Here is a 27,069-nt window from a genome sequence, read left to right on the forward strand (position 1 = left end):
CCGGCCGCTGCCTGCGCTCCTCCTCCTATTCCCGGCGCCGCCGCCGCTGCCGCTTCGCTACTCCCAAGCCTGTCATTACGCAGGTGAAAAAGGCCTGCTTGGTCCGGGTCTTCCTTTGTACACGTCAGCCACCGCTCTGCAGGCCTACATTAGGGGATGTGCCACATCCACTTGAATCTTCCTCTCATTTGGGGGAGAATCAGAGAGGATGAGCAGGTAGAAACAGCCCCCAGCTGAAGAGTGACTGATTAGGCAAGCTGCCCTCCCAACTCATAAAGTTAGACCTCGACTGGTGTCCTGGGACCCGAGGCAAAGAAAGGAAGCTGGAGCCCTCAAGGCCACAGTTCTGAGGGTGACCAGTATCATCTGTGGAGGGGACTGGTCTTCGCGGGGAGGGGTGAAAATTGTTGTTGACAGATGGAGACGAGGGAATCTGCAACCCCGAGGTTAAATGCTGCATCCATAAACTGTTTCCAAAACAACCTAAAATAGTGGAGTATAGGAAAGAGCTATCAGGAGAGCCTCCGAGAAAAGCTTACCAGACTTCATTCCTACCAGCACTGAGAGCGAATAAGACAGCAATAGGCAGGACAAAAACAACTTATGTTTCCTTTCAGAAACGCTGAGCCAAAGCCATACAAATTATAAGCTGTCTGTGCAGTCTATTTTATTTGAGAAGTTGGACATTCCAGAAAGCTTGCTGCTGCTTCCCCACCCACCCATTTTCCTTTACAGCTCTCTCTGATAAGATGGAAGATATTTGACAGATAAACAGAAACTCAGAGGAGGGAAGTGACTTGGCTTATAATGTATTATTCCTATATTTAGATACATCTTTTCAAACGAGACTTGTGCTTTATTGGTTCCTAAATTGTCTATGAAATGATGTGGTTGGGGAAAAAAATAACACACAGTCCAACACACAAGGTGGAGGAATAAGCCCATCCACTGCTCCTTCTCTAGAGAAGGTGGGGCATCTAGCAAGCTACTGTGAGGCTTTGTGGGATTGCTAAGCCACCATAGACATGCTGAGGATTTCACACCTGTCAATTTATATATTCAAAGGCCAACTTCAGCACCATGCAGATGCTCCTCAAAAATGCTGAAAGTTAAAAGCCTGAATTCTGCCCAACCCTTTGTTCTGTTCAGTGACAATAAATTAGAGAAAATGTGTTCACTCAATAGACAAGAAATATGGCCTACTAGGGCCAGATACCCCTGGGGATATGATGATCACCAAAATTTTACATTATTGATATCTTCAAAAATTATGATGGACATTTTCATTGGCTTGATTGTGGTGATAGCTTCACAGGGGTATACATATGTCAAAATTCATCAGATCACTTACTGTAAATATGTGCAATTTAGTGTATGTCAATTATACCTGAATAAAGCTATTTTTTAAAGTTACCCCCTTCAACATTAACAATTATTGGTTACCCTGAACCATCATGGTTTTCAAAATCTTTCCATGGGAAAAATGAGCCTGTTTAAGAAATCTTTAAGGTGAAAAGCTATTACATTGCTCTCTTTCCATTAAGCTTAATCCTTTCATATAATCAGGGGCATTTCTGAGTTTTTTAAACTCCATTGTTTAGAATATCAGAAATACCAGGTGGAAATTTCTCACAGTTTCATTATTGACAACATGCCAAGAATACAGAAAATTAATGATATAACACTAAGTGCTTATCGATGGGTACTGAATATTTGAGAATTGTTATGGTAAGGGAATTACATACAGAATTATATGGAGAATGTTATTGTGTTTCTCTGAGAAACACTAATGAAAGTCATCATTTAAAAAAACTGGAGTAACTATGCAAGCCTCACGACTTCCTTACACCTAAAATGATAAGGAGTTTTGGGATATGGTTCCAATTCTTTTTCATGGTTCATCAGATACTGATCGATACTCTAATTGAGAATGTGTGGAAGAAATAGCCAGTTAAAGTATATTTAGATTTTACTTGTTAGAGAAAATTGAAATTTTCCATTTTGATTGAAAATTTTCATTTCCATTTCCCATTTAATTGAAATTCCACTTTGATAAATTATTCTATTTTGCTCTGCTGAAAAGAGGTGTTCACACTGTTTAGTTTTAGCAATTTTCACAACTATCTTTATTCATTAGGTTCTACTACTGGATGTGGACAAATAATTATCTATTTGGGTGAAGGAATTTTCAACTTTATGCTATGGTTTGAAATTACCAATGTCTATCACTATCATTTATTTTACATACATTTGCATCCCTGTGAACTGACAAAGCTTGACTAATATGAAGATGTATGGGCATAACACACGGTTAACAATGGGATTCCTGGGCTTGCAGAGTTGCTCTAAGTTATAAGTTGTTCTAAAATGCTTTTGTGACAAAGAAAAATGGAGTTGGCACTTTTAAAGGAGTCATAGCAAGGATAGTTGAGACAAAAGAACTGTCAGGTTTTGTCTTAAGCTATTGTGTTTTAGAAGAGAAGTTTTGTTCACTTTTTCAAAAGAAGGAATTGGTGAGGAGCATTTATTTAACACTAGCTTCTTAACTTAGATCAAAGCTTATATCATGGGGAAAGAAGTGTGGGGACATGGAGAAAGAGTACCACAAGTAACACTTTATAACCAAGATGAAGTCCTTTCCAGCCTCAGTATGAAAGTTATTTAATCGTTCTGTGCCTAGTTTCCTCATTTGTAATCTGGATATTTTAATAGCACCTTCTGCAAAGGATTTGGGGGAGCACTAAATGAGCTGACGTAGGTAACGCATGTTATTAAAATTTAATTGCACATGCCAAATTATTTCCAGAAAATGGCTTATAATGGTTAGCACTCTGCCTGCGTATTTCTATTTGTAAAGACCAGAGAGTCAACAGTAACCATTTCAGGCATTCAAAGCAAATTAGATAAGGAATGATATTGAGTAGCTATTGATCTGTTTCTACTAGTAGTTTCTATATTCTGAAAGGCAAACCTTACATAAAGATAAATATACTTCAAAGGTTCTTCTAAGTAGTTGTGTAAAACACACATAGGCGTGTATACATATTTCAACTTGCCATTCCTATATCAGGAATGGCAAATAGAGCTCATTGATAGATTAGTAATGTATGCTTGGGGCACTGTGTTGAGAAAGAGTCTTAGATCACATTCAGAGTCAGTAAAAAAGAGCGTCTAGAAAGGTAAGCAATAGCTACATTCAGGCAAGTGAAGGGGGCGTGGCAGCACATGCCAAGTATTTGCCTTCTCTGGTTTATTTAAAAACTTTTAGCATCCAAGCCAAGGCTCTACTTTTGAACCTTTTTAAGAGAGACTGCAACTGTGGAAACACTCCTATCGACTTAGTAAGATAAGTGTTTGACTCAAGATGAGACTCACACTGGAGCCTCAGATTTCTCTGAAATCATTATGTGTGGGGTTGGTTCAGGACTTAATTTGTTTATGGAGCACCCAGCTCATTTTGCAACATGGTTTTCACCCTTCCACAATATGTAGAAGCTCTTGAATTTGATCAGGAAGTGTTCTCCAATTCCTACTGCAGTGAAAGAATGTTTAGATTGAAACTAATTTATAGAGGCTACAGGCTGGTGCCCGAGACAGCTGTGTTTTCTCCAGGAGACCACTACATCATTCACAAATGTCGCACAGCACATTTGGAACACACCAGGCTCCTTCTGTCCATAGGGAGTGGCTGCTGTTACTTAATCTGCCATCCAAGGGGATAAAACATAGACGCTTCTAATGCATAAAACATAGATGCTTCCCACTCCAGTAGGGGTGGAAAGAAGAGAGTTGATCACTTCTCATTGAACCCAGTTTCGTTTTTCTTATCTAATTTGCACATCTGAGTAAAACTACAAAGACTTTTTAATTTCTTTGGGCAAAAACATGTATTAGGAGATCTGAAACTTGAATTCTCCATGCTTTGGACTCACAAAGCCTCTTTTAAAAATTCTGAGCGTGACAAGAAAACCGAAATATATACATGATAAAGGTAAATTTTCTTTGAATAGGTTCTTTGAAGTTTACAAACAGATCTCATTTAATACATGCACATATACATGATTTTAATTTCCAAAATTTGATAAGAAAAGTGGTATCTCACTATAATTATTAATTTTTTATTTATTTGATGACCAATGAATCTGGAGTTTTTTCATGTGCTTCTTGATAATTTGTATTTCTTTTTTAAAATAACAGCTTTATTGAGATATAATTTGCATACAGTACAATTTAAAGTATATAATTCAATGATTTTAACTATCTTCACATGGTTGTGCAATCATCACCACACTCAATTTTAAAAAATTTTCATCACTCCAAAAAGAAACCTCATACCCAATAGCAGTCATTCTCCATCCCTACCACCTCATATCCAGCCCTTGGCAATCACTAATCTACTTTCTGACTCCATAAATTTGCCTGTTGTGGATACTTCATATGAATGGAATCATACCATATGTGCCCTTTTGTGACTGGCTTCTTTCCCTTAGCATAAGATTTTCAATGTCCATCTGCATTATAGCATGTATCAGTACTCCATTTCTTTTTATTGATGAATAATACTCCATTGCATAGATATAACACAATTTGTTCATCCATTCATCAGTTGATAGACATTTAGGTTGTTTCCACTTTTTGATTATTATAAATGATGCTGCTATAAATGTTTGTGTATAAGTTTTGGGGGGTAGGTTTTCTTTTATCTTGGGTATATACCTAGCATTAGAACTGCTAGGTCATATGGGAACTCTGTGCTTAATTACTTGAGGAACTGTCATACTGTTTTCCAAATCAACTGGCCCATTTAAAAATCTCATCAGCAGTTTATGAGGACTTCAACTTCTCCACATCCTTGCCGATACTTGTTATTATTTGTCTTTTCATTACAGTCATCCTAGAGGGTGTGAAGTAGAATCACATTGTGGTTTTGATTTGCATTTCCCTGATAGCTAATGGTGTTCAGCATCTTTTTCATGTGCTTATTGGCCATTTGTATATCTTCTTTGGAGGAATGTCTATTCAGATTCTATGCCCATTTTTAAATTGGGTTGTTTTTCTTTTAATATTGAGTTGTAAAATTTCTTTAAATATTCTGGATACAAGTCCTTTAACAGATATATGATTTGCAAATATTTTTCTTTCATTCTGTGGATTGTCTCTTTACTTTCTTGATGGTGTCCTTTGCAGGACAAAATTGTTTAATTTTTATGAAGTTCAATTCATCTATTTTATCTTTTGTCACTTGTGATTTTGGTGTCATATCTAAGAAACAGTTGCCTAATCCAAGGCCAAAAGATTTACAGCTATGTTTTTTTCTAAGAGTTTTATAGTTCCAGGTCTTATAATTTGGTGTTTGATCCATTTTGAGTTAATTTTTACATATCTTGTGGGCAATTTGTCTTTCTTATTTTGTAAATTGCCTTTTGTGTCCCATGTTTACTTTTCCAAGTTTTTTTTTCTCATATATTTTTAAACGCTCTTTGTATTATATTTTTGTCATTTATGTTACAGATATTTTTCACATTTTATTTTCAAGGATGATGAGAAAACCAAGGTTCTGAAAAATCTTCAGAGACTTCTTCAAAATCACATGGCTAATGCAGCTGTTATTAAAGTCTAAGTCTTCTGATTCTATACCTCATGCTCTCCAACTTAAAAGTCCTGACACAGTATAATCAATTTTACAGTTTGTACACAGTATGTCATTAACAATAGCCTAGATCAATAGAGCTCAAGGTAAACTACAGAGGTAATCAAGATTAGTGATCACAAACTACATCCAAAGTATTCAGAATTTAAAGCAAAATCACCAGCATCAAGCCCAAGGGTTGGAATGTCCCATGCCAAAGTCAGAACCCTGGACAGCTCAGTATGAGCATTAGCCAAAAACCAGTTTTCTTCTAACTTTAGACTGTAATCACTGCAACCTCCGATTAGTGGTTGACTCATACTTTATGGGGTTAGTTCCAATTTAAGGGGTTCTGGCCTTATTAATATGATCCCAACCTCTCTTGGTGAAGAGGGTCATACCATCTTCCAAGAGTCTGTAGTCTTGTCAGATGACATACCTTCATCTTTGGGCCTGAAAAATATGTTAGAAAATCCTAGGTTCCAGGGGCTTCTTTGGGGTTAGCCTGGTCTGAGGAGAAAATGTTTTCTTTCTTTTCTTTCTTGCAGCAATTTATCCATCAAGATGCCTTTTCATCCAATTTAGGGACTAAGCAGGAAATCCACTATAAGTGGGGACCTAAAACAGAACTTGGCAGAAGCTTAAGTTTATATGAGAGTGCCAAGGGAATTAATGGGAATACTGAGGTAAAAGGGCTCAGAGCCAGGCTGTATTTATAATTCCATATACACCATAATATAAGTTTGACCACTGGTGTCACAGAGCAGATAGGACCACACAAACTCTGTGGCTTGTATGCCTTATGAACTGTCCCGTCGTTGGTCATCTATCTCACTGATCCCTATTTGGTTACAGTTGTAAAGCAGTGATAAATCAAGATAAGCCTATCATAACCGGGAAAATAACCTAAGTGAAGGTCCTGATGATAGTAGAAGGTTCCAAACAGAAGTCCTTAACATGAAGATGGTGCAGGATACCTACACATAGTCAATAAAGAGAAATACTTATTTCACTTGAATAAATAAGCAAAAAAGAGAACATTGGGCTCTGTCTCTTTGAAACAGGCTTAGCATCATAGACCATCACTCAAGGGGTTAGTTTCTGTTTTAAAAGCAATAGGTCAACCACCTTATGTAGAGAAACAATTGTTCTGCAGAAACATCTAGATGATACTCTGGAATAATGTTATTCTTCAACAGAATCATGGCTTCCTGTGCAACTTTACTTTGGAGACTTTAGAAAGATCTTACTACCAAATGTTGCTCCTACTCTAGCTTGTCAATGGTGTTGGAAATTCAACATTTTGACTTTATAATTTTGGAAGGTCAGTACTGCTGTAAATGGTAGCATCCCCCCATAAGGTAACTCAGTATTCACAGTATTAATATCTTATAGTGGATTATCAGATAACTTTAATAAGCTGAGTTTAGATTTTGGTAAGAAAAAGAGAAGAGCCAGCACTTCACACTGCCCAAGTAGGACAGCATGTGGGATTGCAACTGCAGGCTTTAGGAGTCAGAGGAAGATGCTTAACTTCCCCAGGAGTGAATATATTTCAACAAATTATGGACATGTTCAACAATCCTTGCAGATTGTAATAGTGTAGCAGAAATTATCTCTACAATTGTGAAAATGTTTATAATGGTCCATCAACTTGCCATTAGACCATTTGGGACACACAGCCTTGTAGGTCATCATAGAAGGGGAAAAGGGAAGAAAGAGTGTAGAATTCTCATCTGTTCCAAAATACCTCATACTGAAAGTTTCACATATCACTTCTTATAGAATATTGGTCAGAACGGGTCATAAGCCCCAGGTCTCATGCAAAGGATACTGGGAAACGTAAGGAAGTACATCGAATATTTGGTGAGTCTTATAAACTTTGTTCAAACATTTGTACCAGACACTTTGGGAATACAAAGATGAATCAGCTTTTCAAGATGTTTATAATCAAACCATGGAGATAATAAAATGTGCCTGTGAATAATCAAAATCCAAAGTAGAAGGTGATAAGCACTAGGAAAAAGGCTCAAATAAAGTGTTATGGCAAATTACTGCCATCTGGAGATATCAAGAAAAGCTTCATGGAAAGAGAGCTATTTGAGCGAGACTTTGGAAGTTGTAGGATCTGTACATGAGGAGCTGATGAATAGAGATCATTCTGATCTAAGGAAGAGCAAGGACATGGAAGAGAGCAATTATAGGGCACTTACAGAGAAGAGTGACTAAGTATATTTTTCTAGAGCAAAAGGTAGGTAAAGTGGGAAATAAAAATAGACAAATTGGTTGGGTTCAGATTGTGAAGGACCTAGAAAGCCAGGTTAGGGTGTTTGGATTTGTTTTTAAAATAAGAGTTTTAAAGAGACATAAATAGATGTCATTCAGGAAAAGACAGCAGCAATTAAAATGGATTTTAGGGGAAGAAAACTAATGATAAGGAGGCCGGCTAGCAGGCTATTAAAGTTGTTTTGATGAAGGGCACTAAGAAAGAGGAAATAATAATATAAATGGGGGGACAAATATTAGAAATATTTCAATCAGCTGAATTTGGTACCTGACTGAATGCAGGAAGAGTAAAAATTGATCCAAAGAATTGGGGGACAGATAATTTATAAATGTCATTAATGGAAACTTAAAAACACAGGAAGAGAAGCTGGTTGTAGAATAACTCATTAATGTTTGGCCATGCAGAATTTAATGTGCAGATGAGACACTTAGGTGAAGGTATCTAGCTGGCTCCTAGAATATGAAAAGGAGGTCAAGGTCAAAGCTGGTGATTGAGATTAGGAGTCACCTAGGTAGAGAGAATAATCCAAGTCATAAGGTTGGATGAGTCTGCCAGGGGAGACAGTATATCAAGATCTAAGAAGCCAGCCAAGAGCACATCCTTAAGAAATACATATTTATTTGAATTCAAAGAAGAAGAAAGAATATCCACAGAGATGGGGGGAGCACACCCCAGGGAGGAGTTTCAAGTGTGAGCACCTTCAACAATGTTTAATCCCACAGAGAGCCTGATGATGATGATGACTGAATTGGCCATTGAATTCGGCCACTGAATTTGGCCACTAGGAGGGACAGGGAAGAAAGGTGATACTTGCTTAAAAAAGTAAAGGGATTAAAGGAAAGTGTGGGCTTTTAGAAAAGGACAGGAAAACATATAAGCTAAGGGGGAGGATACAATGGAGAGGGGAAAACTGTAGATTCAAGGACAGGAAATAATTGATGAAGTCAATGGATTAAGATGGAATCAGCACCTGGTTCTCCTCGCCTGCCATACCTATCGCCCCAAAAGAAGCAAGTACCCATCCCCTCTTTTTGTCTTTGCCTACGTACTAAACCATTTCATATGGAGCCACCACAACGTCGCTTTCTGGTCTGCTCCTGCTTTCCTTGGATCCTGACCACTTCCCTGGAGCCTTGAAGGCTCTCCTTGCAGCAGATGCTTGATACTTACCTCTGATACATTGACCTCCCTCTCGGTCCACAGCTCACAATCACTTGTAGACTTTTGACAGCTCCCATCTAGCCTAGAAAAAAACCCTACCCAATCTAGTCTCTCCATAGGACCCCACACCTGGTACAAGCCCTTGAGGGCAAGGATTAAATTTAGAATGTAGGAAACTTAATTCTTATTCTTTTTCAGAGATAGAAGAAAGAAAATACAAGGCAGATGAACACTGAGAAAAAGTTCAAGGTGGTGATGAGGGAGATTCACATCAGATGGTTACATGTAAGGCAGAGTCATCTGCAAAGCATGAAGGTGGCAACAGCAGGGTTTCAGCAGAAGAAAAATTGCATGTAAGCCTAATATTTGTAATTTGTATTGCTTTTTCCAATTGACTTCCATTATAATTTTACAGTACATTTTTTCTCAGATCTGCTAGACTCTAATTCTTCAAATGGAGAATACCAAAATTATCAAAGAGCTTTCTGACTGCTCTTTATCAAAGGCTTTCTAATATGATCTTTCTCTGGAAAGATCATAATATTGTCAAATGAATAATCAACTTGAACTTTCATCAAAGCATTTTAAGGTATGCTTAAAGTATTTTATTTCTAAAATTTCTTCAATAACTCCAGTGGAGTTGAATGTTAAATGGCCACAATAGTTATCCCACTTAGTACAAATCATTATCCAAAACAAACAGAAAAACAAACAAAGAAAACCATCTGAGACTGACTTTCCAGATGGACAGTATTGGACTGATTAGGGATTCTGAAGTCAGGCAGGATTTGAACATCTATTGCATCACTTACTAGCAGTATAGTATAGCAAGAAAGAACAAAAGGGCATTGTGGTATCAGACTTCCTGGGTCCAAATTGTGACTATCCAGCCTACTCAACTCAGGGAAATAACTTAACTCCCCCAAAGCCTCAGCTTCTAATATCTGTAATAATAATAAAAGTACAGTCATAATGTAGACCTCATAAGACTACTGTGAAGTTTGTATAAGGTGGGTCATATATTTAGAGTTAAGAGCATGAGCTCTGTGTCATGTGGCTTGAATTTGGATACCAGCTCTGCCATGGTCTAGCTGTGAGACCTCAGGTAAGCTACTCTCTGTGCCCCAGCTTCCTCATCTGGAAAATCAGAATAATAGTATGTCCTCCACAGGACTATTGTGAAGACTGAATGACATGATAATATAAAAGACTTAGCATACTGTCTGATTTATAGTGAGTTTTTTTTTTTTTTTTTTTTGCTGCATTGGGTCTTTGTGGCTGCACACAGGCTTTCTCTAGTTGCGGCGAGCCGGGGCTGCTCTTCGTTGTGGTGTGCAAGCTTCTCATTGTGGTGGCTTCTCTTGTTGCGGAGGACGGGCTCTAGGCGTGCAGGCTTTAGTAGTTGTGGCACACGGGCTCAGTAATTGTGGCTCGCAGGCTCCAGATCACAGGCTCAGTAGTTGTGGCGCACAGGCTTAGTTGCTCTGCAGCACGTGGGATCTTCCGGGACCAGGGCTCGAATCTGTGTCCCCTGCATTGGCAGGCAGATTCTTAACCACCGTGCTACCAGGGAAGCCCCTATAGTGAGTTCTTAATAAACAGTATCTGTTATTTTGTATTTAGCACAATGCCTGACATATAGTCAGCACTCAATAAATGGTTCTAAATTATTCTAAAGGGAAAGCTCTTAGTGTCTCTTCAAGACACTTTGATCCCGTAATAAATACTGGTTTACCTAAAGCCTAATTGACAATGCCAGCATTCCAACTACCATTAATGGGATACATTTTCACAAAATGTAGGAAGCTGGGCTTCTGAAAACTAAATTACCCTAGAAATAAGGGTACATTAAACACTGCACCTGAGCAGGACACATGTAAAGCACAAACAGCTGCAAGATATTAAGTAGGTGCTCCGACGTGAACAAAAAGGCAAAATAATTGCAAGCTGAAGAAACATCATAAAAATCAATGGATGCAGAGCCACAGGCAACAATGCCCTGCTTTGTTACAAAATGCTAAGAAACAGCAGTGCTGAGCTGACCAGCTGGACCCACTGCCAGGAGTGCTGCTGTCAAAGTACATTGAAAAGACTGCAGCTCAATATCAAGAAAACAAACAACACAATTCAAAAATGGGCAGAAGACCTAAATAGACATTTCTCCAAAGAAGATATACAGATTGCCAACAAACACATGAAAGAATGCTCAACATCATTAATCATTAGAGAAATGCAAATCAAAACTACATTATGATATCATCTCACACCAGTCAGAATGGCCATCATCAAAAAATCTACAAACCATAAATGCTGGAGAGGGTGTGGAGAAAAGGGAACCCTCTTGCACTATTCGTGGGAATGTAAATTGGTGCAGCCACTATGGAGGTTCCTTAAAAAACTAAAAATAGAACTACCATATGACCCAGCAATCCCACTACTGGGCATATACCCTGAGAAAACCATAATTTAAAAAAGTCATGTACCGCAGCTCTATTTACAATAGTCAGGACATGGAAGCAACCTAAGTGTCCATCGACAGATGAATGGATAAAGAAGATGTGGCACATATATACAATGGAATATTACTCAGCCATAAAAAGAAACAAAATTGAGTTATTTGTAGTGAGGTGGATGGACCTAGAGTCTGTCATACAGAGTGAAGTAAGTCAGAAAGAGAAAAACAAATACCGTATGCTAACACATATATATGGAATCTAAAAAAAAAAAAAAAGAAAATGGTCATGAAGAACCTAGGGGCAAGATGGGAATAAAGACGCAGACCTACTAGAGAATGGACTTGAGGACACGGGGAGGGAGAAGGGTAAGCTGGAACAAAGTGAGAGAGTGGCATGGACATACATCACTACCAAATATACAATAGATAGCTAGTGGGAAGCAGCCGCATAGCACAGGGAGGTCAGCTCGGTGCTTTGAGACCACCTAGAGGGGTGGGATATGGAGGGTGGGAGGGAGAGAGACGCAAGAGGGAAGAGATATGGGGATATATGTATATGTATAGCTGACTCACTTTGTTATAAAGCAGAAACTAACACACCATTGTAAAGCAATTATACTCCAATAAAGATGTTAAAAAATAAATAAATAAAATCAGTGGTAATAAAAAAAAAAAAAGACTGATATATGTTGACCAAAAGTTATTTCAGTCTTGTAAAAATGAACTTCTTCCTATATGTTGTGTTAAACAGGGAATCATTGAGTTTTTGGGATGTCTTTTTGCTCATTGATTTATATGCACATTTTATAGAAGTGACTAGCATACAGTAGATACTTAATACATTTGGGCTAAATAAATGAATGAAGTGTGAAGAGTACCACTAGAAGAAGAGACATTGGGGATCCTTTAGACTAAGCAGGGCCATCACCTCCAAGGGACACTACTCCATATGAGTCCTGAGATATCTACCCAGGGTCTCCACCAGATACCTCCAGATGCTATGATTTCCTGGGTCCTGGCTTTGATGCACATTTTCCTTCTGGAGATGAAGCAGCTGAGACTTCAGCTTTCTATCTCTGCTTGTCCTGGTCTTTCCCTCACATATGGCTTCCCTTCTGAGAACTCAGCCTTCCCTAGTTTCACTTCAGCCTCTTTTCACCTTGCAAGTCTCCACTCATTTCCCAGATGAAGCAGAGTCACTAGCTTCCCACTCCTTGGCTTTCTGTTCTCTATGTCTGTCACCCATGGGATAGAGGCTTTTGTGCAGCTGTGGCCCCGCAGGCTCTAAAATTAACCTCTTGAGTTCTGTCAGTCCTTGCCTATTCTGCCCATTAACCCCTAAGACACATAGAGGAATACTACCCCCACCCCACAGCCATGTAAAAGGTCACAGCATTCCTAAATATTTCAAAGACTGAAGTCCATTGCACTTTTCCCTTGTTTCTCCTATAATTTCCTCCCTCAGCCTTCCAAATAAATTTGAAAGAAACAGAAGATTCTGTCCAACCTCTTGGCATGGCTCTAGGTTTAGCTAAAATCTTTGACCTCTAGACTTCAGCACAGATACCTTGAAATCTGGGCTTCCTCATAAATCACCAGGAGGGATAGAGATTCAAATCTCCAGTGATAATAACTACAGTCTCCTTCTCTGCTGCTATGGAGAATACACAGCTTAATTGGGGTGGATTTTGAAGGATGCCTAAAGATGATGGCTGAGTCTGGAAGCTTCAGTGGCAGTAGCAGAGCCATAGCTTAGTTTTGTCCTAAATTGCTCATTTCAATTAGCTCACTCTGTTTGGAATGGAATAAAGCCACTCTATATAATGAGTTTAAGGAAGGTCTGAATAGTCAGTCCATTTGGGCTACCGAAGTGGATATAGTTGTGATTCTGTCCAGATTACTGTGCCTACTGATTGAAGCTGATTCAATGCCCCTTAAATACCAGCTCAGATGTGTCTGTAATTTTTTTCAAACTTGGTGGCCTTCTCAGGCACCATCTTAAACTGATACACTTAGGCTACACTGACTCCAGCTTTCTCTTCCTCTTTGAATTTGGGCAGGCAAGCCACTATGCCATTTACAAGCCCCCACTGGAGAGAGGGAGTGGAAAAATCCAGCTCTGGGCAATGAGGCCCCTACCAAAGGATGAATTTCATCAGGGAGCAACCCTAGCACCTTCATCGATCATTCTACAGTTCCTCAACAAGTTCTACCAACGTAAGAAGTTTTGGGAACTACACACTTTGACTGATAACTAAGGACCACATTTACCTCTACCCAATATTTCCCCAAATGTTACCATACTTTAAAAATTCCACGGAGCTCCATGCCCATCGCAATTTATGTGAATGGCATTCCCAGGAGCCAAACACTTCAGCAGACTTCATTGCCCCACTGGAGTTGAAACGGTGAGAGACCAACCTTGAGAACTATCTACTCATGATAATTACTCTGTTTTTCTAACAGACTGTAATCCTGAGTGTAATATATATCCCACTTTTTCCTAGGTTTCAAAATTTGTGGTCTGCCTGAGAGCTGGCATTTTGCTCCCCTAACAAGGTCTATGGTTTTCCTGGACTCTGTCCAAAAACCAGCAGCCAAGCAAAGTGTCCCTGAGATATGCAGAGAATATCAAAACTTCCAGTACACTTATAGTACCATGGAAGCTACCACCCTGGTGCTGGGAGTCCCACTTCTGATGGGGTATGTTCATCCCTCTGAGAATACAGATTCAAGTATTCTGAGACTTCCTTCCAACCAGTCTGTGACAATGCCCCAGCTGAGGAACACCATTCTTTACATGTTGGATTGGGGTTCAATCATATTCTGGATGACTGTTTTCACAACTCCAGGGAGTTCTGGCCCATTCTCTCATATGACCCTGAATTGCTGCTGGCAACACTGGCTCTTTGATGAGCTGAATCAACCCAAATATGAGACTGTAAAGGTCAATTCTCTGGAATCATCTTCCCTCAAGACATTCCCTGACATGCATGATTGGGGCAGGCCACCAAGCTCCAACAGTTGGTAGTACTTTTGGGGTTTGTGAAAGATTACAGGAGAGATGTGGGAGGGATATATAAATATACTTTCTTCCATATTTCTTCATCCTGACTTCCAAGCTTACCAAACTGCTTAAGGAAAATAAGCCAAGCATCATTAAAGGCCCAAAAGACATTTAAAAACCACAAAGATGGTCCACCTTGCATCTATTCTAGTACACCCAGACTATCAGGGTCTTTCCTCCCCCCAAGCATATTGTTCTGAACATATCATGGAGGAATATTTCTCAAAGTATGTTCTAGAGACCAACTACATCAGAATCACTTGACATTCTTGCTTAAGATGCTTATTCCTGGGTCCTACCCCAGACCTACTGAGTTAGATTCACTGGAAATAAGCACCTCAAATTATTCTTATATCCACTAAAACTTGAAAATTACAGCTGTGGAAGCATCTTTCCTAACTCAGCCCTGACTCAGCATTTTCACAACTTATTACACAAATTTTCCACTCCCTATCCCTTGCCCATCTAATGAGCCAAAATTATATGATATGGGAGAAGAAGCCCTTAAGAACCAAAGCACAGAAAGCCTGAAAGTATTATTTGGAAGAGGGCCATGTTTCCAATAAGGACAAAAACAGGTTGTTACAACCGAGAACAGCATCCAATTGTCCAAAGATTAAGCCAAAGGTCCATTCATTTGTTCTAAATCTCTCCTGGTGCAGAAGAGAGAATTTATAAGTTCAGGCTCAGCTGGACTGAGATGATCATCAGGGATCAGGATTCATCTTTATCTCTCGGACAGAAATTCTCCCTGTAGTGGGTGAAATGACCATTGGCAGATCATAACATCCATCCCACTAACTTAGTCCAGCCAGGAGCAATAGAACCATCTTTGCTGATAGCTCTGAGGAGAATGCCCTGGGGAGGACTTCCATCACCTTGATTTGGGGTGATATGTGAGGTCCTTTAGAAAGAGGGTTGGTTATAATGTAGGGCAAGATGACCAACTTGTCCCAGTTTGCCTGGAATTCTTCCAGTTTTAAAGCTGAGAGCCTATGTACTAGGGAATCCCCTCAGTTCCAGGCAAACCTGGAAGATTGATCACCCTAGGTGGGTCAGCTATTTTTCTATTTGGAATGAGTTCTCCACAGGAAAAAGCACTGCTGTTACAAAATGAAGGGGGAAGAGGGGCTGAAGCAGGGGAAAATATTCACTTCACCCAGGCCAGATCCATCTTGTGCCTGGGTGGAAGCATGGTAAAAGCCCCCAATTCGCCCCCCTTCTCTACGGCAACACTGGGGCAGGTTGTCTTTCAGATCAGGCCGGGGCTGTGTGACTGGCCCAGGCCATCACCTCAAAGGGTTTCATCCCTCACTAAGCTCAACCAGGACCTGACTTCTATCTCTCAAGATTCTTTGCACATTCTCTAGGTCCTTACTTGTTCTTAGTTCCTGGCCTTGATCTGACTCTCCACTCTAGTTACATGGCACCTTGCTCTTCGGCTTTCATCCCTGGGTTCACCCTGGTTTCTGTGTCCTTGTACTCGTTGTAACTGATGTGCACACTCCTCTGATGCCATCGCTGCATCTTGCTTGCATTTGGCTTGACATTCTTTCAGTAGGGTCTTAGCAGTCCATCTGTAGCTAAGGTTTGCCAAAGCCTCCCAACTCATGCAGTGCACCACTGCCCCCACCTGTTTTCAGGTGGAATTCAACATGGCTGTCCATCAAAATCTGTCCCAAACTGTAAGTTTAATCCTTATAGTCACAGCTATTAGCTCTCTGGCTTCACACACACAAACACACACACACACACACACACACCCTCTGATCCTTACAACTCTGCAGTGCAGGCACTTTTTCCCATTTCACAAATGAGTACACTAAGGCTTAGAGGCTTAGAGGAGTGAAGTAACTGGCCCACATTCACAAAGCAAGTCAGTTCTGAAGTTAGAATTCAAAACCTTGATCTGACCCTATCAGGCAATATGACAGTGGTAACTAGTTGAAACAGTAAGATCACAAATGACAACTTCTGAAGACTATTTTTTAAAGTTCTGCTCCATGTGTGTATCTATCCTTATATTACTGGCACTCAGCAGTGTCAAACACGTGGAATTTTTCAGAATTTAAATTTTAATCTAGGCTTAGAATTCTAAATTTATTTACTTTCAATTATGGACATTGCATCTTTTCTCTTCATGGGCCAAATATTGTTCTAAACCAGTGGTTCTCAATGTGTGGCCAGTGATTCTTGGGGTTTGTGAGGTCAAAACTGATTTCATAACAATATTAAGTTATTATTTGCCTCTCACTCTCATTCTCTCATGGGTGCATGAAGCTACATGATCTGAGATTCTGTAACAGATTGACTGCAAAAGCAGGTATGAGAATCCAAATATCTTCCCTTACATCAGACACTAAAGAATTTTTAAAACATGTAAAACATTGCTTTGTTTCTCACCAAAGCTTTTCTTTCAGAAGGTACACTTATCTTTCACAAACATATGTTGTTTATGTTAGCGTGAAATGTTTTTAAAATAAATAAACATGTTTTAAATTTCTGAGTTGTAATTTTGAATTAAATGGTAAATATCAATTGGCATAACTCACATAAACAAAAGTTCTTTGCAGTCCTCAATAATTTTTAACAGTATAAAGGAGACCAAAATGTTGAGTATTGCTGTTCTAATTAAGAGATTTTTTTGTGGTGAAATTCTAAATTAAAAGCTCTCTCTAGTATAAATAAGCTTTGATATTCTAGAAAATGGGGAAAAATAGGGATAGTTTACAAATTAGTCAAGTGTATTATTATTACAAAAATAAAAGAAACACAATAAACTTGTGATTTGAAATGCCTGTCAGTCACTCATTACAGCTGTTCATCAATGTCTGGCATAGCACTCATTTGAGTCATTGTATTTATGGCTTTAATAATATTCCTAATGATTAGCAATTCATTTAAATTGAACTAAGGAATAAAACCTAAGGGAAGAAAATTAGTGACAAAATCTAAGAATATTTTTAAAAGCCTTGAGAAAATAAGCCTTGGTTTTTTTTCCTTTAAATGGGATATCCAGTAGGAAAATTCTTAACGGCAACTTAAAGAATTGAGGCATTCAAAACAAGGTTTGCAGATGAATTCAATAATCACTTCAGTTGAACTAGGAAGAAGTAAAAGTGAAGAATTTTCCCTTTGAATCCGATCAAGCGGCTGCTGAAATAGTTTTAAATGAGAATAGCAACCATGATTACACTTACTAAAAAGAGTTTGATGTGGGAAAGGCAAATGTGATCCCTTTAAAGTCATCATTTTTATTCAGATATCTTTTTAACTCACCAACTTTGGTTAGTAAAAGTATATTGGCAGCATTTCAGGGGTTATTTCTTGGGGCCACTGTAGTAAGAAGGAGTCTTAACTGTTCTGTCATTTCACGACACACATGTGTTGAGTAACCACTCAGTGGCAAGTGTGCTCCTGAGGCCTGAAGGCAGGAGAAGCCTGAGAGAGGGGCCCTGTCCTCTGAGAGCTGCCCAGTCTAGTGGAGAAAATTACAGTGAGGCTCAAGCTGACTTGATGTTTCTTTCCCATTTATTTTATTGTATGACATTTTACTTCCCCTGGTTGGTTCCTCTCTCCTTCCCTTTCTCAGACAAACCTAAACTGTCTACTAATGCATTCATTTACTAACTTAAAAGTGAATTCATTTTGAGAATTTTGCTGTACCTGTTTAGATTATTGAAGTCACTCTAAGGTGCCATAAAAACTTATCTGGAAACCCATTTATTTATCACCATGCTTCAAGTCTCCACACAATTTAAATAATTTTCCAGAAACAGTGATGCTTTTTGTTGGACCAGAAGTTAAGAGTATTGATTGAGGGATGGAGAATGAGAGAATTTTTATTTCAACCGTTAGGATATATCTTGAGAAAGTAGGCAAACTGTTTTTGAAGAAGAGCAGGAAAAGTATGGCTTTGAGTTTTTTGTACTATCTGTAACCTTGATCCTTGGATATTTGCCCTAGATTTCATAGCCTTAGAGTACTGGTGCATTTTAATTAGAAATATCAAATATCTGCTTATTCAAATACTCTACTATGTGTCTGGGAAACACAAAAGCAATAAAATATAGGCCCTTGCCTTCTGGATATTTAGAGATATTTAGTAAGAAAAAAAAAACACCTAACAAAATGATTAAATGGTAAAAAAGCAAACCTGCCAAAAAAGGAGAAATGGAGTCCATCCTCCACTTAGCCCATTTTTTCTGCAGAAACTATTCCACATTTAGAGAACTTCTCAATTTAATACATTTCTTGAACACATAACAACTCAAATTTAATAACTAGGCATTTAAATATGTGCATGTATGAATATAAGATTGGGAAGCTGGAATAAGAAAAGGCATCTCAAGCGATCTGGTTATAAGCCAAGACCAAGGGGACCTTTTTACTGTAGCAGAAGCCTCTCTGAATGTTACACACCGTACTGTTATAGTTCTAAGGTCACACAACCCATTTGCATCTCTATCTTCTGGAATGTTAAATGTCAGTAGATTTCCCAGTAAATTAACAAATTTGTTGGTAAATTCTATTGAAGTAGATATAACCCTAAAGATGTCTTGTTACACTTCCAAACAGTGATGAGTATATTCAAGACAATCTCCTCAAAAATCTATTGAGTTTTCAAAGACCCTCTTGAAATAAAGACTACTGGGTTCCCCTCATTATCCATTTCCTTTTCTTCTACAGTAGTAAAATCTCCAATTTTAAGATGGATATAGGGCTACGTTAAATTAACATTAAAATTTTCATCCATCCCATTGCAGCTATCTGTGGACTTGTGACTAAGTTCTGGCTGATGGTATATGACTATCATATAAAATTTCCGCCTTCTCTTTCCTCCTCTCTGCTGCAAGCATCTTAGACCATGAGGTGATCTTATTAATAGAGGCCGTACAAAGCAAAGCAACAAGATAAAAAAGCTGGGTCCCTGACACCTTACTAATCCCAGACCACTATTTCCCAACTTCGTATAAGAGAGAAATAAACTTCTATATTTATAAAGCCATGATTATTTTGTGTCTTCTTTCACTGCAGCCAAACCTAAGTTTAATATTTACCTAAATTCTAAATTAAAAAATTAAAAACAATCATTTAGAATTGCACATTTGAATATGGTAGCCACTATTCACAGGTGTGTCTATGAGCACTTGAAATGTGGCTAGTCTGAATTTAGATATACTGCAAGGATAAAATATACACTGGATTTTGAAAATTTCATATGAAAGAAAGAATGTAAAATCACTCATTAATGATGTTTTATATTGATTAGATGTTGAAATGAAAATATTTTGATATGTTGGGTTAAAAAATATGATTAAGATTAATTTCATCTGCACAGTAAAGGGAACCATCAACAAAATGAAAAGGCAACATACTAAATGGGAGAAAATATTTGTAAATCATATGTATGATAAGGGGTTAATATTCAAAATACATAAAGGACTCATACAGCTGAATAGCAAAGAAACCAAATAATTCAATTAAAATATGGGCAGAGGATCTGAATAGACATTTTTCCAAAGAAGACATAGAGATGGCCAACAGACACATGAAAAGATGCTTAACATCAGTAACCATCAGGGAAATGCAAATCAAAACCACAATGAGATACCACCTCACACCTATCAGAATGGCTATCATCAAAAAGACAAGAAATATGTGTTGTCAAGGATATGGCAAAAAGGGAAGTCTTGAGCACTGTTGATGGGAATGTAAATTGATGCAGCCATTGTGGAAAACAGTATAGAGGTTCCTCAAAAAATTAAAACTAGAACTACCATTTGATCCAGCAATTCCACTTCTGGGTATTTGTCTGAAGAGAACAAAAACACTAGCTTGAAAAGATATATGGACCCCCAGATTCATTGCAGCATTATTTACAAGAGCCAAGATATGGAAACAACCGATGTGTCCACTGATAGATGAATGGATAAAGAAAAATGTGAGATATATATATACATATGTAAAACTCAGCCAAGAAAAAGAATAAAATCTTACCATTTGTGACAACATGGATTGACCTTGAGGCATTATGCTGAGCGAAATAAGTCAGACAGAGAGAGACAAATACTGTATGATCTCACTTACATATGGAATCAAAAACAAAAAACAATAAAAGAAAACCAAGCTCACAGATACAGGGAACAGATTGGTGGTTGCCAGAGGTGGAGGTTGGGGGAGGAGTGATGAAAGGGTAAATGGAATCAAAAGATACAAACTTCCAGTTATAAAGTAAATAAGTCATGAGGAAGTAATGTGCAGCATGGCAACTATAGTTAATAATGCTGTATTGCATATTTGAAAGTTGCTAAAAGAGTAAATCTTAAAAGTTCTCATCAAAAGAAAAAAATTCTGTAACTAAGTATGGTGATGGATATCAACTAGACTTACTGAGGTGATCATTTCACAATATATACAAATATCAAATCATTACATTGTACACCTGAGACTAATATAATGTATGTCAATTATACCTCAATTAAAAAAAAAGACTTTTCTGATGATAATAAATGTGATTTTTTAAATACTGTAAAAACATTAATTTTACCTGTTTGTTTTACTTTTTTACTATGGCTAATAGAACATTTAAAATTACATATATGCATATGAGATTAAGAGATACAAAGTACTATGTATGAAATAGATAAGCAAAAAGGATATATTGCACAGCACAGGGAAATATAGCCATTATTTTGTAATAACTTTAAATGGAGTATAATCTATAAAAATATTGAATCACTATGTTGTGCAAAAACTAATATAATATTGTAAATCAACTATACTTCAATAATAAATAAGTAAATCATTAAATCAATCAATCAATAAATATTTTTAAAATAAAATTACATATATGGCCCACATTTTATTTCTACTGAACAGGGTTGATCTAGAATACAAACTTTTTAATATGGGGGTCAGTAGCTGTCTTCACTGAAGATGAAAACAGACAAAAAAAGGTAGAGTCTATAGCATTTCAGATTTAGGTCAGGCTTAGGGGTAAACATTCTGTCAATAGGGATTTTTTAAATTAAACTGAAAGATTGCTAACATATCTTTTAAATAAAGAGTATCTGGGACGATTTTTAATGTGACTCTGTTTTAAGACAAAAGGTGAATTAAATGGCCAAGGTCTCATAAGCACAAAAATTTTTAAACTCTGATAACTCTGATACAAAATCCACTATCTTAGGTAAAATTCTTCAGTATATGTATAAATACATATATACAAATGAAAATACATATGAGACATTAACATTATATATGTATTTACTTTTACCGTATGTTACTAATGTTTTCAAGGGCATGAATGGCTTATTTTTGAGGTCCTGTATCTGATTTAAGAGGGTCATTTAAAGTTAATTATAATCTAATGTTCAGCTTGGTATTCATCTTGTATTTGCACAATTAAAATTCTGCTTCTATTCAGGTGTTGTGTTTGCAGGTTGGCTCATATAATGATCATTCTAGCATAGCTAGCAAAATGGTGCTGGCCACAACTAGTAACTGTCTCAGAGTTCTCTGTATTTAATAACAGTGTTACATCTTTTTCCAAGATCTCTTGTCAAGTGAACAGATGTGTACTTTAGCCATGGTTTGTAAAGCAAATCAAGTGTTTCTATGTAGGCTGGCTCTAATTTCTACAGATACTGTCATCTTTGTGTACATGTGGCTAAGAGGTAGGCCTGTAGTAACAGTATAGCAAACTTTCATTTTCCCAAAATGAAAAAAGAGTTCCGCATTCTGACTAATGGAATACTCTTTTTTTTTCCAGTGTCAATATTCATTTTAAATTACAAACATTTGGATTATACAAAAGTACACTTAACCCAAACTATAGAATTAGGCTTTAAAAAGCAAATAAATAATACCTCTTTCTTTCCTTCCCAAGCTTGGAACCAACTGGGAAATAGACATGAGACAGATAACTGGAGATTAAAATATCAGCTTTAATACTGGAAAAGTCATTGGGAGAATCATTGTGTATCTGTAGAGAAAGGCTCACTAACATCCCCTGTTCCCACTAGATCTTGCTAGAGCGCACTCGATGGAAAATTTGGGTCTATTCAGGTGATTCACTTAGGCAAAATTGCTGCCTCCCACTAATCTGGGGGCACCAACAGATGAAATCAGGAGCAAATCTCCTGCAGTAGACTGGGGGTGGGGAAGGGGGGTGGGGTCTCACATTTGCTCTCTTAACTTCTCAAATATTTTACTGTAAAATACTACAGATGGAAAAGAAATGAGGATAAATCTATACAAAGTCAAAGCAGCCCTGGTTTGGTGTATGTGGGGGTAATGCTTACCTACACATTGTGATATAAAGGTTGTGGGGACAGCCACTCTCTCTACAGTGCACATCTGCTGGTTTTGCCTTCCCAGCATTCAACATTCTGGTAAGAACACCTCAATTTTCCTTCAAGGTATCAACTCTCTTCTTACAGTACACCTGAGATTCTGGTGGACCTGACCCCACCCCTCAGCCCAGGCCAATCAGAGCATTCCAGTTGAGCATATGACCCAAGTTAGGCCAATCAGGCTTGAATACCAGAACTTGTGTTGAAACTGGTAGGAAAAAGGCCCCCTCTTTCCATTAGGGTCCTTAAGCTGGCAGATGGCACTATGTGGAGATGCTCCTCTCTGAAAATGAAGCTGATTAAAATAGATCAGAGTCATGAAGAAACTGAGTCCAGATATTTTCATTTGAATGAATCCTGGATGTGTAGCTTTGCCTAAACCTATTCCTACCCCTGGACACTTGACCTGTTGCTTGTGAAGGTCAATTTTTTTCAGTTTTCTTAAACATTTGAATTGTATTTTCTTCACTTAACATCAAAAAGATTCCAGGTTAATAAACTCCCTTGCCAAAAGAATTTTTTTTCCAGAAACCTAAAATTGTGCCACAAGAGGAATCTTTTCCTGGGAGAAGTATTATACTATCAATTCTTAGTGTTAACTATCATCTTAGTGTTAATTTTTTTACCAGTTTTTTGGAGAAAGGACAGTGGGATAATGGACATTTTTACCAAGGATGCTTGTATTTTTTCTAAGGAAAATAAAGAGATATAGAAGCTAATTTCTTCATCATCGAATCAGCTTCTAGTTAGAGCTTGATAATTAGCTAAGGTATCTCAACATGACTGATTACTAACAGCATCTGGAAAACTTTTTAAAACATAATTTGTGAACCTTACTCTAAACCTACTGAATGGTATTCCCTGGGATATGTCCTTAGAATCTTAAAAACATTCTACAACTGATTCTAATAATTGGATAGGTTTGCAAACAATAGGTTTGCAGTCTATTTTGGTTTAGACTAAGGTGGTGGTTCTTTAGCCTGGTGGTATTCATTCATTCATTTATTCATTCAGGCATTATTTTTAGGTTTCTACTTTGTTATTATCTACAGAAATGCAAGGATGAATGAGATGTAGCCCTGACTCATAAAGATCACAGTCTGGTTGAAGAGACTCACCGTAGATAAATGTGCTATATCTGTAATGGAAGCATGAACCAAGACCTGGGTGCAAGTTGGGAAGAGAGAACAGCTTACTCTGCTGGGGTATTGAGTGAAGGTGTTGAAAGGGATTTGTAGGATAAGGTAGGCAGGAAGGGGAAAAAAGCATTTGAGGCCTAGGAACTAGTAGGTAAAAAAGGGTAATGTGTATTGTATTCCTTGCAATACTCCGGAAATATGTTTGGTGTGGATGGAGGAATTGCTGCCAAGTGGGGTGTGGGATTGAGGAAGCAAGAGGTAATTTGAGCTTGTATTTTATGAAGTGCTAAAAATTGGGCATTTTCTTGTGTGGCCCCACTGGTATTCATAATCCATAGATCCTACCACTCTTATCCCCTTACCTTCCTCATGAAGTCACTTCCTTCCACACCCAGCTTAAATTCCAAGGTCAAACACTATTAACCTTCCTGTGAATACACTCTCAAGCTATCCGCCCTCTTTCACTTTGCTGCATATATCTGGCCAAATTCAACTCTTCTTATCTTCCATGCTAGCAGCCACAGAGCTGACTGTGGATGGAGGAAAATCACAACCATACTGACAAGTATCACTTACACTCCTGATCACTAAACTCATAAGAAAGTAACGCTGTTAGGCAATCATACACTGTTGCCCTAGTCCACTCACTAACCTGGATCATTACATCATACTTTTTCATCTCTCATCAAACCTCAACATCTTTCCAAATTCTTACTCTCAGATGACCTTCTTTCTACTTCACTGAGAAAACTGAAACCATGAAAAGAAGGCTTCTACACACCTCTACCACCACATATACCTACCCACCTGCTTCTGTACAAATCCACTGTACCTGATCTCCTGTCCAAGCTCTTAGCTAGGGCTAACCCTGTGACCTGTGTGCACCCACCTTCTCTCAACTCCTCAAGGATGTTGCTGTAACAATTCTCCCTCTATCTCCTGGATACTTTTTGGTCCCCACTGGATCATTCTCATTAGCCTAAAAGCATGCTGTTATTCTCCCAACTTGAAAAATATCTTCATTGACCCTACTTCTCCTCTAGCTTATGCCCCCATTTCTCTTCTTCCTTTTATAGCAAAACTCCTTAAAAGAGTTTTCTGTAATACTCATGTTCTCCAATTTCTCTCCTTCCATTCTTCTTGAACCCACTCCTTAGAAACTGTCCTTTTTGGTAGCATCAATGACCTCAATTCTCAGGCTTCATCTTCCTTGACCTATCGTTACTCAATTTTCTTCATTTGGCTCTAGAACACCATACTTTCCCGGTTTTCCTCCCATTTTTTTGGCTAAGATTCTTAGTCTTTGGTTGTTCTTTCTCATCTCTCTTAACTTAAGTATTCAAGTGTCCCACAGCTTAATCTTTCAACCTCTTCTCTTTTCTACCCACACCTACTCTTTTGGAAGTTTAATCCAGTCTAATGACTTTAAATACCATCTTCAGGCTGATGAAATTTGTATTTCCAGCCTGGATCTCTCTCCTGGACTCCAGACTCGTAAGTCCAACTTCTTACTTAGCTTCTCTACTTGCATTTCTAATAGGAATCTTCAACCTAAAATATCCAAGTCTATGCTTTAATATCCTCCCACCCCTAAAACCTGTTTCATTTGCAGCTTTCCCTTTTCAGAAAATGCCATGTCTTTTCTACAACTGCTCAGGTCAAAGCCTTGGAATCATCCTCTCGTTTTTTCATACCCCACATCCAATCCTGTATAGTCTTCCCCAGACATCATCATGACTTATGCCTCGCCTCCTTCCAGTCATTACTCAGATATCATCTACTGACAGTGGCCTTCCCTGGACATCCAATTTGAAATTGCATAAACACACACACACACTTCTTATCTCCTTTCTCTTCTTTACTTTTCTTCTTAACACTTATCTCTAGCTAACCTGCTATACATTTTATTTATTTGTCTTTTCTGCATTAGAATGCAAGCTACATAAAGATAGATATTTTAAGCTATTTTGTTCACTAACTGTATCTCTAGTGTCTAGAAGAGTGCTTGGCTCACAGTGGAAGTTCAATAAATATTTGCTGAATTAATGAATGCACAAATGAACACACATGTAAAGGATGATGCATGGGGGGTCTGTTAAAGCATGACTTTACCAGATCTGTTTTTTAAGACCATAACCGTGGAGGTAATGAGGAAGATTGGCTAGTGGACAAAGATTAGTGGCTGGAAAATAATTTAGAGGCTATTGGTAAAAAAAAATTTCACACCCTGAACTAAGGCACTAGTGTTAGAAATAGAGAGAAGGAGAGGAGCTGGACCAACTGGGGCAGGAATTAGGAAAGACAACGGGATGGTCAAAGTGTATATAGGGATGTTAGTATGATTTAACCTGCCTCATACCAGAGGTGGGGCAGAAAAGTCTGGCTACACTCTTCTTGTCTCTGCCTGGCTCAAACTCGGCTCTGCCCTCAACTCTAATCTTATTTCTGGCTCTTTGATCAAGCTCGGCTTTGGATCCTTTCCTGTATGTATAACTTTGGGCAAGATACTTTCCCCTTCCTAACAGTACCTACAATTATTTCCTAGAGCTGCTATAACAAATTACCACAAACTGGGTGGTTTAAAGCAGAAACTTACTCTCTCACAGCTCTGAAGGCTAGAAGTCTGAAATCAAGGTGTGGGCAAGGTCATGCTCTCTCTGAAGGTTCTCAGAAAGAGTCCTTCTTTGCCTCTTCCTGGGTTCTGGTGTTTGCCAGCTATCCTTGGCATTCCTTGGCTTGCAGGTGCATGCCCGCAATCTCTGCTTCTGTCTTCACATGATTTTCTCTCTGTGTCGTGTCTTCACATGGCATCCTTATAAGGACACAGTCATTGGATTTAGGGGCTACTCTAATCCAGTATGACCGCATCTTAATTAATTACGTCTGTGAAGAACCTAAATCTAAATAAGGTCATATTGTGAGGTTCCACATGGACTTGAATTTTGGAGAGACACTACTATCTTCCAGAGAAAGG

At 38.2% G+C, this 27,069-nt stretch overlaps 1 protein-coding gene across 1 annotated transcript in view; it reads right to left on the bottom strand.

Moving 5' to 3' along the window:
- Nucleotides 1-27,069, bottom strand: part of RTN1 (reticulon 1) — a 278,915-nt gene that overhangs the window by 248,136 nt on the left and 3,710 nt on the right. The gene's annotated exons all lie outside the window — the stretch shown is intronic.

This window comes from Balaenoptera ricei, chromosome 2 (genome assembly GCF_028023285.1).
Source record: "Balaenoptera ricei isolate mBalRic1 chromosome 2, mBalRic1.hap2, whole genome shotgun sequence".
Lineage (NCBI taxonomy): Eukaryota > Metazoa > Chordata > Mammalia > Artiodactyla > Balaenopteridae > Balaenoptera > Balaenoptera ricei.